The sequence below is a fragment of the Primulina tabacum genome, chromosome 11 (assembly GCF_025594145.1).
Source record: "Primulina tabacum isolate GXHZ01 chromosome 11, ASM2559414v2, whole genome shotgun sequence".
Taxonomy (NCBI): Eukaryota; Viridiplantae; Streptophyta; class Magnoliopsida; order Lamiales; family Gesneriaceae; genus Primulina; species Primulina tabacum.
This window is the reverse complement of record NC_134560.1, coordinates 37,904,216-37,917,433: the sequence shown is the minus strand read 5'-3', so window position 1 is coordinate 37,917,433 and position 13,218 is coordinate 37,904,216.

The window sequence follows — 13,218 nt, the reverse complement described above, 5'->3', positions numbered from 1 at the left end:
ATTTCAGAAAAGTTCCAATGTTCTCAAAAGAAGATTTCGATGATTGGAAAATCAGAATGCACGCTCATCTTGCGACTCAAGATGATGACATGTGGTATGTCATCACTGATGGTCCATTAAAGATCTTAAAGCCAAATCCAGCTATTGCTATCACCGAAGGTGCACCTCAGATGCTTGAAAAACCAAGATATGAATGGACAAGTGAGGACAAGAAGAAAGCCAATCTTGACAACGTTGCGAAGGACATTTTATACAAGACGCTCGACAAAAATACCTTCAGCAAAATCAAGATGTGCCATATTGCCAAGGAAATCTGGGAAAAATTAATTCAGATCTGTGAAGAAATCGAAGAAACAAAGGAAAACAAACTGTCTGTAGCCATGCAGAAGTTTGAAAATATGAAGATGAGGGCTGGAGAAACTATGAATGAATTTGATGAACGATTCAGCAGTTAGTAAGGCTTTTAGAATTTTCAATAATAAAACTCTTAATGTTGAAGAATCTATTCATGTTGTCTTTGATGAAGACAGCAGTGTTCCCGAGATTACTAACATATCTAATTTAAGTAAAAGAGTAGACAGGGTTTATATGGAATTAGACAGTAAAGATGATGCAGAAGCAAGTGTCAAGGGATATTCAAAATCCAGAACCAGACATTCACATTCCAGAACCAGCAGCTGATACTCCAGAACCAGCAGCTGACATTCCAGAACCAGCAGTCGATACTCCAAAACAATCTACTGCTTTATATGAAGACAATCTAAATCTTTTTATTTGGAGAAAATCTCATCCTCCATCTTTGGTAATTGGAAATCCAGCAGCTCCACTAAGGATTAGAAGACAGATGATAAATGAATACATGCATGCTGCTTTTATTTCTCAAGATGAACCAAAGAAGATTGAAGAAGCTCTTCTGAATCCCAGTTGGATAGAAGCTATGCAAGAAAAGCTGAATCAATTTGGGAGAAATAAAGTTTGGTTTCTAGTACCTAGACCTTCTCACCAAGCTGTCATTGGAACTCGGTGGGTATTCAGAAAAAAACTAAATGAGGAAGGAACAGTTGTAAGAAACAAAGCAAGACTGGTTGCACAAGGATTCAGACAAGAAGAAGGAATAGACTATGATGAAACATTTGCACCAGTAGCTAGGCTCGAAGCTATCAGAATATTCTTAGCCTTTGCTGCTTTCAAAAACTTCAAAGTATATCAAATGGATGTAAAGAGTGCGTTTCTTAATGGTCTACTACAAGAGGAAGTCTATGTTGAACAGCCTACAGGTTTTTCTAATCATTTGTTACCAAATCATGTTTTTAAATTATATAAAGCATTGTATGGTCTGAAACAAGCACATAGGGCTTGGTATGACACACTTTCACAATTTCTCATTAATCATGGTTTCACCGTTGGTACTGTAGATAAGACTTTGTTTACCTTAGCCAAAAACAAACACATATTGTTAGTTCATATTTATGTTGATGATATCATATTTGGGTCAACTAACCCCAAATTATGTGCAAAGTTTGCTAAGTTAATGCAGGACCAGTTCGAGATGAGCATGATGGGAGAATTAACATTTTTCTTAGGACTTCAAATCAAGCAACTTGATACTGGAATCTTCATAAACCAAACTAAGTATACAAAAGAACTACTGAAAAAGTTTGGGATGGAAGCATGTGCTGCTGCTTCCACTCCTATGAGCTCATCTACTAAACTTGATAAAGATGAAGGGGGAATTTCAGTAGAGGTAACTCAGTATCGTGGTTTGATTGGTTCATTGTTATACCTTACTGTCAGTAGACCAGATATCATGTTTGTTGTTTGCATTTGTGCTAGATTTCAATCAAACCCTAAACAATCACATTACATTGCTGGTAAAAGAATTTTAAAATATCTTAAGGGTACTCAAAATGTAGGCCTCTGGTATCCCAAGGACTCGTCGTTTAATCTTATTGGATACTCAGATGCTGATTATGCAGGATGTAAACTGGATAGAAAAATCACAAGTGGTTTTTGTCAATTTCTTGGTGATAGGTTGATCCCCTGGTTTAGCAAAAAGCAGACTTCCATAGCCACGTCTACTGCAGAAGCTGAATATCTTGCTGCTGGAAGCTGTTGTTCTCAAATACTTTGGATACAGCAACAACTCAAAGACTATGGAGTTCAAGCCTCTGAATCACCAATATTTTGTGACAATACCAGTGCAATTGCTATATCACATAATCCAGTACTCCATTCCAAAACTAAGAACATTGATATCAGACATCATTTTATCAGAGATCATGTGCAAAAGAAGAACATTCGTCTGGAATACATTCCTACTGATCAGCAAGCAGCAGACATTTTTACAAAACATCTGCCTGAGAATAAGTTTTCTTACTTTCGAAATACACTTGGATTAATAGATTTAACTTGATTATTTATCATCATCTGATATTATGGTTTAACTTTTCCTCTGTGATTATTAAGTTTTTAATTTTGCAGAAGGTAAAAGCTGAACGATAGAGATAATCAGTAGACATAAAATTTCATTAAAAATAATAGAAGCGGGGGCGTACATTTCTCACTTCTTTTTTAACGTACTCCCTCCAGAATGCCAACCAAGTGGTCAGCTCTCCGGTGGATGTACGTAGAAACTCCTCTGAAAAAGCAATCTTTTTCAGAGTCCTCTGCTCCTTTAAGAGCATGAGGAGGTAGACGCCATCATCAGAGAAGACGTCTTCGCTGTCAGCACTATGGAGACTTCGATAATATTTCTTCATCATTAACAACTCCTTGGTGGAAGATGCTCGCCCACTCTCGAAGGAGGACTTAAGCTCCTGGATTTTAGTCCAGGTAGCAAGTGTCTTCTTCAGCACTTTGTCTTCTACTGCTTTCTTTCTTGCAGCGGTCACCTCCCTCATGAACTCATCAGCCAAATCAGGACTATTATCTCTTGCCATTTCTCTTAAAGATTGATTATCTGGTTTACCCCATGTTCATATTTATAGATGAAAATCAGGCACCAAAGCTCGAGAAAGTCTTGACTACAGTAGATATATATATGAAACATCCCAATATCAAGCTATCATCGGTTCACTTACCAAGTATTTTCATTTAATAATTGCACTAATTTAAGTAGAACTTTATTCTGATCTTCTGTGATTTTGTGTCAGATGCAGAAAGTATTTTGTCTCATTAACAAAACAAGGCTTTCTTCAGTTTCCAGTAGAAGCTATCATAAGACGACTTACTTCCTTCTGAACTTAATCATTTATTCATTTTATTCTTCTAACATTGAGTTGTTTGCAGAAAGGAATAAAGGAACATCAAGTACTTCAACTGAAATTTTATTAGAAATTTTCCAGTACATTAAACAAAGCGAAAGTTACAGAAATCTCAAGACAATCGAAACGTCTTCTGAAATTCTAGACTAATCAAGCTTATGTCTTCAGTAATATCAGCAGCTTGTAGTATTTTTGCAAAGTACTTCAGCAGAAGAAGGAGAGTCTTTTTCGAAAATAATCCAGCAAGCTTAGGTCTTGCAAAGAATCTAGCAAGCTTGGGTCTTGTCAGCACTAATGTATAATCAGATACTTTACAGGACATTATAGATGATATTAGCATTATCGATCCACCGGCACTCTCTTATTGCATTAGCATGCTTCTGGAAGGGATCGATGCTACATATCAATCTCAATGAAAGCAAACAATCTTTTTGATTGTTAATATTACAACTCCAGGAGTATGATCCAAGGATCATTATGTGCAGAACGACTTTTTCCAACATCTTCTTAGAAATCGCAGCAAGCTATCTTCTGAACATTCTTGCTTTTGCTTCCGAATCAGTTGTTACCTCTTCTTTCATTTGATTTTTATGTTTACTTAACCTTGTTTAACACTTGCAGGTATTTATAGTGATATTCAAAGGAGATAAGGATCCTTGAGACTGTTCAAATTCAACGGTTTAAATTGAAAGATTGCCAAGAGTCGTTTAGTATTTAATATCCATTACTACTGCATTAATTGAGGGGGAACATCTTTATGACATTTATATTAGAAACTGATTTGTCTTTTCGATAAAACAGTATACCTACCAGAAGTTGTTGAAGTGCTGCATTTGTTTCAGCATCTTATCCACTTCCAGTAGATATTATCATAAAATGACAAATCAGCTTTTGTTTATTTAGCAACCGCCTCGGACAGCCCGCCAATTTTTTAAAATATTTTAAAATAAGTAGAGTAACTGACACTTTTGCCTCTCTCGCTTCTAACATATCGACTCGTGTCCCTATGTTCACTGACGGCTGTATATTTTGCTTTAACCGTTCATTTTTTTCACTACGCTTTACGAACTCAGATTATTTCCTTGTCTCTACTGCTTTTTCGCATCTACTGCTAACATACTTATATTCTCTTTCAAATTTAGAAATGGCTGCAGCATATACATTGAATGCTTATCAGATGAATTTTGCTTCTCTTCTCACTATTAAGGATGAGAATCTTGTCAAGATGTTCAAATCATTGGAAAAGTCTGGGCTACGAATATTCTTGGAATCGCCTGCTGTTATCTACAAGTCTGTTCTTCTGGATTTCTATGCCAAAGCAGAAGTTGTGGAAGGCAAGATTACCTATACACAGGGAGATGCATCGATCTCTATTGATGCTGCACTTCTGGGTTCCACTTTCTTCCTACCGATTTCTGGCCTTTCCGAGCTCTCGGACATTTCAAAGGAAGACAAGACATGTCCATCGCCTTGACAAATTTTTCAGCCACTGGAGAAGAACTTTCACCCTCTTGCTTCAAAAAGCTACTGAAAATTGAGTACCTGGTACTCGCTGATATCGTGGCAAAAGCCTTGTTAGTTAAGGCTGGAACCTTTGACAAACTAACAAAAGAAAAGGTTCAAGTGATGGTGGCCATCACATCAGAAAAGAAAGTGGATTGGGGACGTTTTCTGTTTCGCATTATGAAGGATATGATTCTCAGGAAAAGTACTGGATTTGCTGTGCAAATCATTAAGATGTTGAAAGATGCTGGCTTTCCTGGAACAGCAGAAGAGGATGGCTCTTCGGTAACAATGACTGATGCTGATAGCGTGCTTGCTTTAAGGCCAAAGCTAACCGTTGGTGAGTTTGTGGCCATTAAAAAGGAGATTGGAGAATCTCAAATTGAGGGGCAGAAGAAAATTAAACGAAAAAGAGTTGTTGTCTTGTCTGATTCTGACAAAACAGAATCTGGAGAATCAGCAGCACCCACTCAGCAAGCTTCACTGCCTCCCACCCCAGCTAAGAAGAAGCCTCGCACCACCATCCGCATCAAGAAAACAGCAGCTCTTGCTGAATTAAAGAATGTTCCTCTTCGACAAGTTTTTCCACCAGTTGTCCCATCCATCAAAGCCAAATCTATTGAATCAGGGCCTTCAAATGCTCCAAGTTTCAGACCAACTTCTGGTGTGGTCATTAGAGAATCTGCTACTGGTTCTTCTGCTTTTAAAACAGTAGTCCCTGCTACTTCTGAAAAAGGGAAAGAAAAGATTGCTGAGTTGTCTCAGTCACCGGTGGCAACATCAACCATTCAAACAGCAATTGATCTTCATCTGGAAGAAATTGATAATTCAACCAGAGAAGACATGAAATTCTTTGACGATTGGCTCAAGGTAAAAGTCTACCATCCAATCATTTTTTTGAAAACTACTGGTGTTTATACTCAAACTGTGAAAAATGAGAAAAATGTTTTTGCTGTTGCCAACACACAAAATGTGATAGAAACCATCAATCGCAGAAGCTACATTCTGGATAAAATCAAACATCAAAAGATAGACACTATTCTAACAACGTTGAAGTCAAATTTTGACTCTACTAGTCCTACTGCTTTTCATGATCAGAATGTCATTCAAATTTTGTCGGAGCAGCTGACAATTCTATCTGAGCAAATTGTTACTAAGGAAAAGGCTTTTTCTCAGCCTTCAAAATTTAGTGTCACCACTGTCCCCACCATTTTGAAGACTCAGTCAGTTGAGGAACCGGCCAAAGCTTCTTCTGAAGTCAAGGTCTCTAGTACTCCTGCACCTCAAGAAGTTCCTACTCAATCATCCTCTCTAATTTCTGTTCATGATCTGGCATCGGTTGATGAGGTGATCGAATCGATTGTGCAGACTCAAACTACATAGGATGACACAATGCCCGTTACTTCTACCTCTGCTGATCATCCTCCAGTCCAATCCATTCCAGAATCTGCAACTGCTACTGCCACTGCTGCTGTTACGGCTACTGCTTCTTCATCTCTTCCAGAGCTTGAGCATTTTTCAGAAGCTCATCAAGCTGAAATGGCAACTTTGTTGCATACTTCACCATCTACTGTTGAGCCACAAGCCATACCTGAACCCGCTGCTGATTTGCAGCAACCAGAAGAAAGGCCAATAGATCAATCTACTGCTTCAGAAGGACCTTCTGCTGAACCAGAACCAGCTGTTATCACTCAAGCAGAAGTTGCACAATCTACTGCTCTTATTATTCCTTCTTTGCAGTCTCCTGAGCGCATTGCCCGAATGGAGGAAATTAGACAAAATTTCAAGCAAGGACTCCTTCCCCAGCTATGGAACCATTTGATCTAGAATTTCAAATTGATGCTCTCCAAAGGGATCTTGTAAATCTTTCAGACTTTGTCAAGCGGATATCTTATGAAAATGCCGCCGAATTTCATGATGCTCAATTCTTCCGAGAACGCATGTCTAAGGAAATACAGAACACTGCGGAATCTCTGAGTAAAATGCATGCTGAGACCATCGTCTTTCGACAGGCCATATCCAAAAGTTCCAGTCCGATCGCCCTTGCTCAATCTGATATATTTACCAGGATCACCGAGCATGATGAAATGTTTCGATCAATCTCCACCACCATGGACCTGATGGATGCCAAGATTGATTCTCAATCTCAAACGCTCACTGCTATTAATGATCGAGTTTCTAATCAGACTCCTTATCTGGAGATGCTGACAAATGGCATTCACAACTTATCTGGGAGAATGGATGAATTACTTGCTAGGGTCCTTCTTGATGATGCCAAAAAGGGGGAAGACGATAGAACTGGAGCAAGTAGCAGCAGAGAGCAACTGGAAGGAATCAAAATCCAGATGAAGCCATCTTCAGGGATATTGGAACAAACTAATTTTTCTTTGTTTTCTTTGTGTCTCTTTTATATTTATGCTTTATGTGATTTTCTCTGGATATAAATTGTTTTGATTATCTAATCCGTTCTTATCTCTATTTTACTAACACAGAACATCTAGGTTTTGGCATCACCACAAAGGGAGAAATTGTTAGAATTAAATTTATTGTGGAGATGCTAAGGAAAAACCAGTAGATGTTGGATTAAGTACAAAACCAGTAGAACCAGTAGATGTTGGATTAGTACAAAACCAGTAGAACCAGTAGATGTTGTAAACCAGAAGTACTTGTGTCGCGATAAAACCTGCTTAAATAATTTCTTAGCTAAAACCAGAACTAGAAGGATACAAAATTCGAAATATACACTAACAGAATCTTGCGTATCCCAAAGTCTCTAAATATTACCGTTGATCTATTAACGTGATACCAGCATTTATTGCTTCATTAAATGCCATTAAATGCTACACAAGAACATTTAAGACGGTATACCATTTTTGGTATGAACTGCGACTGATTACTTTTGATGTATTCTGCAGGGTCCATTTTAAGCAATAAAGCTGAACCACCAAAAAGAAAAGAACCATTCAGTTTTTGAACGTTGAATAGAGCCTATATATGGAGATGAAGGATTTTGTGAAGAAAGATGTAGCATTGAACAAAAATCTGAATTGAAAAACATCATTCGAGCATTGTTAGAACTTTCAGTTATCTAAAGAGCTCAAACACTGAAAATGCAGCACACGCTTCATTGCATACTCTTGATCATTGAGATCATATTGTGCTAGCTATTTTCGTTATATCTTCTCAAGCTATTCACTTCATTATGTCATTGATAGAAGAATTTGTAACTGGAAAAGAGTCTTTTCCAGAATTTAAGATCATTCAAGAAGTTGAGTTGTAAAGCTAAGAGTTTCAATAGGCGAAGGGTAAGTCCTGTTGAAGTGTGTGTGTACAATTGTTGTGCTGTATTCACCAAAGTCTTTTAGTGATACCTTCTGGAAACAGAAGAAGGGGAGACGTAGAAGATTCATCTTCGAACTTCCAGAAACAAACCTTGTGCTATCTACTGCTTTTCGGCTTTATCATTTTTCACCCACTAACCAACAGATCGTTTTCCGCACATTATCTTGTGATCTGCTGGTCTTTATACTTGAACAATAATCGTTAAAATCTCTAACAGGATTTTAGCACATCATTCGAAAGAATTTATTAAGTTGGCCATTGAGTTTATTCAACCCCCCCTTCTAAACTCAACCCGATCCTCAACACTATAACATATTATTTTTTACTAATTTATTTGAACTAATGATTAATTGACAAAGATAACATATTCAGTTTGAAATAGTTTTTAAAAATTTATATATATTAGTAAATAAACTTAATTTATTTGAAAGGTAAAGCATTTAATCTTTACACGTATATATATGTATATATATGTGGGTTTATATTTATGTTTGTAAAATTTTAAAAATGCATAAATATATTAATAAAATTAACGGGGAATTTGCAAAGTAAATCTAGTCATAGAATTGAAATTGAAGGATCATGTGCTGAGCACCTTGAGGTGCTTCAAACAAAATATTCTCCAAGAGCTGCAATAGCTCGTGTTCTAAGAATGTATACACCAATGAATTAAATCGAGTTTGGTATTAAACCAAGCGGAAAACACTCGAAATAATCATTCGTTAAGAAACAATGATATATTTTATATCCTGTGTAACTGAATAACTGAAAAAATAACAGGAATCAGTTGTGACATATATCAGTTCAGTTATTGTAAAAAAATGAACCTACGGATGCTCTTACTGATTTTATCAGTTTGAAAAAAATAGTTAAACAATGAAATACACAAGATATGTTTATGGATGTTCGGAGACTTCAAATGCTCCTACATCACCCCTTCTTCCTCTTGAAAAAGATCCGCTAGAAGACTTTGATCGATTACAACAAGTGTAATAACCCACCCAGCTTAGGACTTACCCACTGCCTAACTGAAATCCTAGATTAGACTGAAGGCATCACCTTCCAGTCAACACTTGTTTAATGTCTGTGTGTCAAAGACTATATACACAAGTTTATTGTCTTTGTGTAAGACTGTATTTGAGTGATGGTGTGTGTGTGTGTGTGAGAACTGAACAAGGAATGCACCACGAAGGTGTTCTCACACACTGAGGGAAGTAAACTTCTAAACTAAGCTGATATGACTTGAGTATTCCCTCTGGGAAAATTTCTTCTTGTAAGCTGATAAGTAAATAAGTGTGTCATTTCTTTGTATCTTCACACACTTTTGTATATTTTTCTTGCTTGCTGATGATCTTGAGCTTGTATTTATAGAGACATTGAGACCGTACTCCAAAACTCATCACATGTGATCGTTGCAGCTTGAATGTGTTCCCTGATATATGTGTCTTGACTTTTCTGACATGCCTCCAGGAATCTCTCGGCTTTAATCTTAGCTGCAACGTCCATTATTGTATCTTTGATCGTACATATGCTTTTGGATCTTTGTGCGTAGCGGGAATCTTCTTAGATAAGCTTGTCTAGATCTGCAACTGATTGATTCCTAACTGGTCATCTAAACTGATCTTCAGTTGGGCTGGTGAAATCAGTTGACTCGTCAGTTGAACTGATTTTACTCTTTCAGTTGAACTGGTCAGCTGGATTCTTCATCAATTGAACTGTTCATCAGTTGGTCGGGCTTCTGAAAGTCTTCTGCTGAACCATCTATCAGCTGGACAATCAGTTGATCTGTTCTTTGAAATGTCAGTTGAGTTGATTCAGTTTGGTCAATCAGTTGGTGTTTTCAGTTTACGTCTCGATAACTTTAGTTTTTCCTCGTTTAACTAATCAGTTTGAAGCCTGATCAGCTCCATTTTCCTGCGCACTAAGGTAAATCATTAGAAACAAAATTGCAAATTTTGTTAACATAAAAATCAAAATTGCGAACATGAAATGTTCCAACAGAAATTAATAGAACATTTTTTAATAAATAAAATTAAACTTTATTATTACTTTTTTGACTAAAAAATTCTTATTTTTAACTCTTTTTGCATTTTCAATTATCATGTAAATTATCATATTTTTAGTAGAAAAAAGTATATTCACACCATGATAAATGATATTTTTTTACATGAATATATATATATATATATATATATAAATAATAATAATAAAAATAATAATAATAATAATACTAATAATAATAATAATAAGATATCTATACTTCTATATTATTATATTATTAAATATAATACCCTTAAAATAACTATCATAAAGGACACCAAAATCTTTAATTCCATAACTTTTCTTCTTACCATACCAAAAATCTTCTCAAGTCACTCCATATTTTACATAGAAAAAAATATAAATAAAACTTCTCTTTTAAATCGAACAATTTTTCTAAATTGAAAATAATTTTGTGTTAATTGTTTAATATTGTTTGATCAAATTAAAAATAATAATAACATATACAACTTTTTTACTAGTATATATTATTAATTCAAACACAAGATTAACTATTTTTCAAAAAAATAATATCTTCACGTGTATGTATATTATCTTAATGTGAAAAAGCCATTGCGTGAATATAATTTTTTTATATAAAAATATGATAGTTCACATATTAATTAAAAATGCTAAAAATAATTTTAAAAATCAATTATAAGTCAAATTTTTTTAAAAAATTAATTTTATTTATTAAAAATTTTACTATTAATTTCAATTCTATGAGCCAATAAAATTATATGATTTTATTATATCTATTGTAATAACTTTATTAAAAATCATAATTATAATTTTAAACCTTATATATTTCAAGATTAGAAGTCATAAAATAAAGAAATAAAATGTAATTTTTAAACAACAAAGGAAACAAATTATTTTATCAATTATATTATAAAATTTCTTTATAAATTATAAATTGAAATCTTAATTTTTATTTTATTTTTTCATCAACTATTAAAAATTAAGAGAATATTATTTTTTGGTCATCTTTTGTTATTATTAAATATTACGTTCATTTATATAAACCATAAATTAAAAATCACAGAATCAATTATATAACTCAAAATTTTCTATTCTATTAAAATTAAAAATTATTAAATGAGAAATGAACAAAAAAATGAAAAAACTTAAAAGGGAAAAAGAAAATGTAAGTTGAGATAAATTCCGAAAATTAGAGAGTGATAGAGATAGTTGCGAATAGAGAAGAAAATAGAAGTGATATAAGGTGAGAGAGAGGAAAAGAAAGAGTTCGTGTATGAGTTAGAAATTTTAAAAATACATCCAAATCTTTGGGTTTAGCCAAAAACATTTTTTGACAATCTATAGTTGTACATTAGATTTTAATGTTTGTATGCCAATGAATTTAATAGAAGTATTAAAAATCTATTGAAATTTTGAATATATCTAGATTTTTATAGAGTTTTTTAAAGTCGATGTTGAATAACATTTTTTAAAACTCTATGAAATTTTATTTTAAATATTACTAGCCTTCTATAGAATATGCAAAAATCTTGATTAAATACTTCTAGACTTTTAAAATATACAAAAGTCATTAAATCTCTTACATTAATCATATTTGATTGTTTTTAAAACTTGGATTTTGCATAAACTTATGTTTAATTTAATTGGAATCCAAAACTTTCTAAACAATATGGACAATACTACCTAAGAATAAAATTATAACATATTATTTAAAAGTCAAAATACTGTGTTTTTCTTTATAGTATTTATTCGATAAAATATATTGAGATTTGGTAAGATTATTGTAAGGCCTTAGAATTTATGTTATCCGGAAATTTGCCATAGTTAAAATAATTATTGAGTTGTAAATTAAAATAATTATTTATGTCAAATAATTTTTGAAAGAGTGTTATAAATATATATGCTTAGAATATCAGAGAATTATAAACGATATTAAAATACATATATAGTTTAAATAACACATTAGAGCAAAATAAATATAAATCTGAATAAATGAGCTTGAATTACTATTTTTAGTAACCAAATTTTATTAAAATAAATGCATATACATACATTACACACCCATCATTAAAAGGAGATAGAAGAGGTAAGAGAAGGGAGAAGACGGAAAAAGAAAGAAAGAAGCTTTCCCCAACCTTTTTCCTGTCACCCACTTGTAGCGGCTGCGGTAGAATTGCCGTATCTCTTCCGTCTGAAGCCGAAAATTCTCGAAAGATTGTCTTTATAACATCCTAACTTCGATTCAAGCCATAAATCAGTCATTTTTAGCAAGGATTCGGTTAGATCAAAGCTGTTGTTCTTGTGCTCTTTTTCTGCGCGATTTCTCGACCGATTTGGTGAGATGTTCTTCTTGTTGCTACGATTTTTACAGCTTGAATTAGTTAATATTACCTAAACAAATCTAGTTGTGATTCGAGTTAGCTGTCTATAGCATTAGAAAAGCGGTATCTTGATTAAAAATTGTAGGACCGACGCTTGCCGCTTTACCAAAAGCTATAGCTAGTAGTAATGGTGCAACTCAAATCTTTTAATACACACAGCAGCTCAAGCACCACGATTCGATCGCTCTACCAAGCAGGGACAGTTATTGCACCCAACAATCTCCCTCCCAATAATTGCACTCCTTGCAATCAATGTGAATCGAACCCGTGACCTTGGCTCTGATACTAATTGTAGGACCGAGCCCTTGCTGCTTTACCAAAAGCTATAGCTAGTAATAATGATGCAACTCAAATCTTTTAAACCGCACAGCAGCTCAAGCACCACGATTCGATTGCTCTACTAAGCAGGGACAATTATTGCACCCAACAAAAACAGATTTGATATGATTTTTCTACTATAATGTGTCAAAACCGAGATCTGTAATTGTGACGTGTAAAATATCTTCTGTTATTCGAGGATATGACCATTTTACATTTGGATTTTTGACTTATGATTAAAATTAAAGTTGTAGATCTATGTGTTGTCTTTGAAATAAGATTAAAATCGTTAAATTCCAGAAAAAATTGAGAAAGTTATGATCGTTTTTCTGAAACTGCTCAGTATGCTAGATTTTGTCTGCGATTTTCTTAGTAGCAGCGTGTTCTTC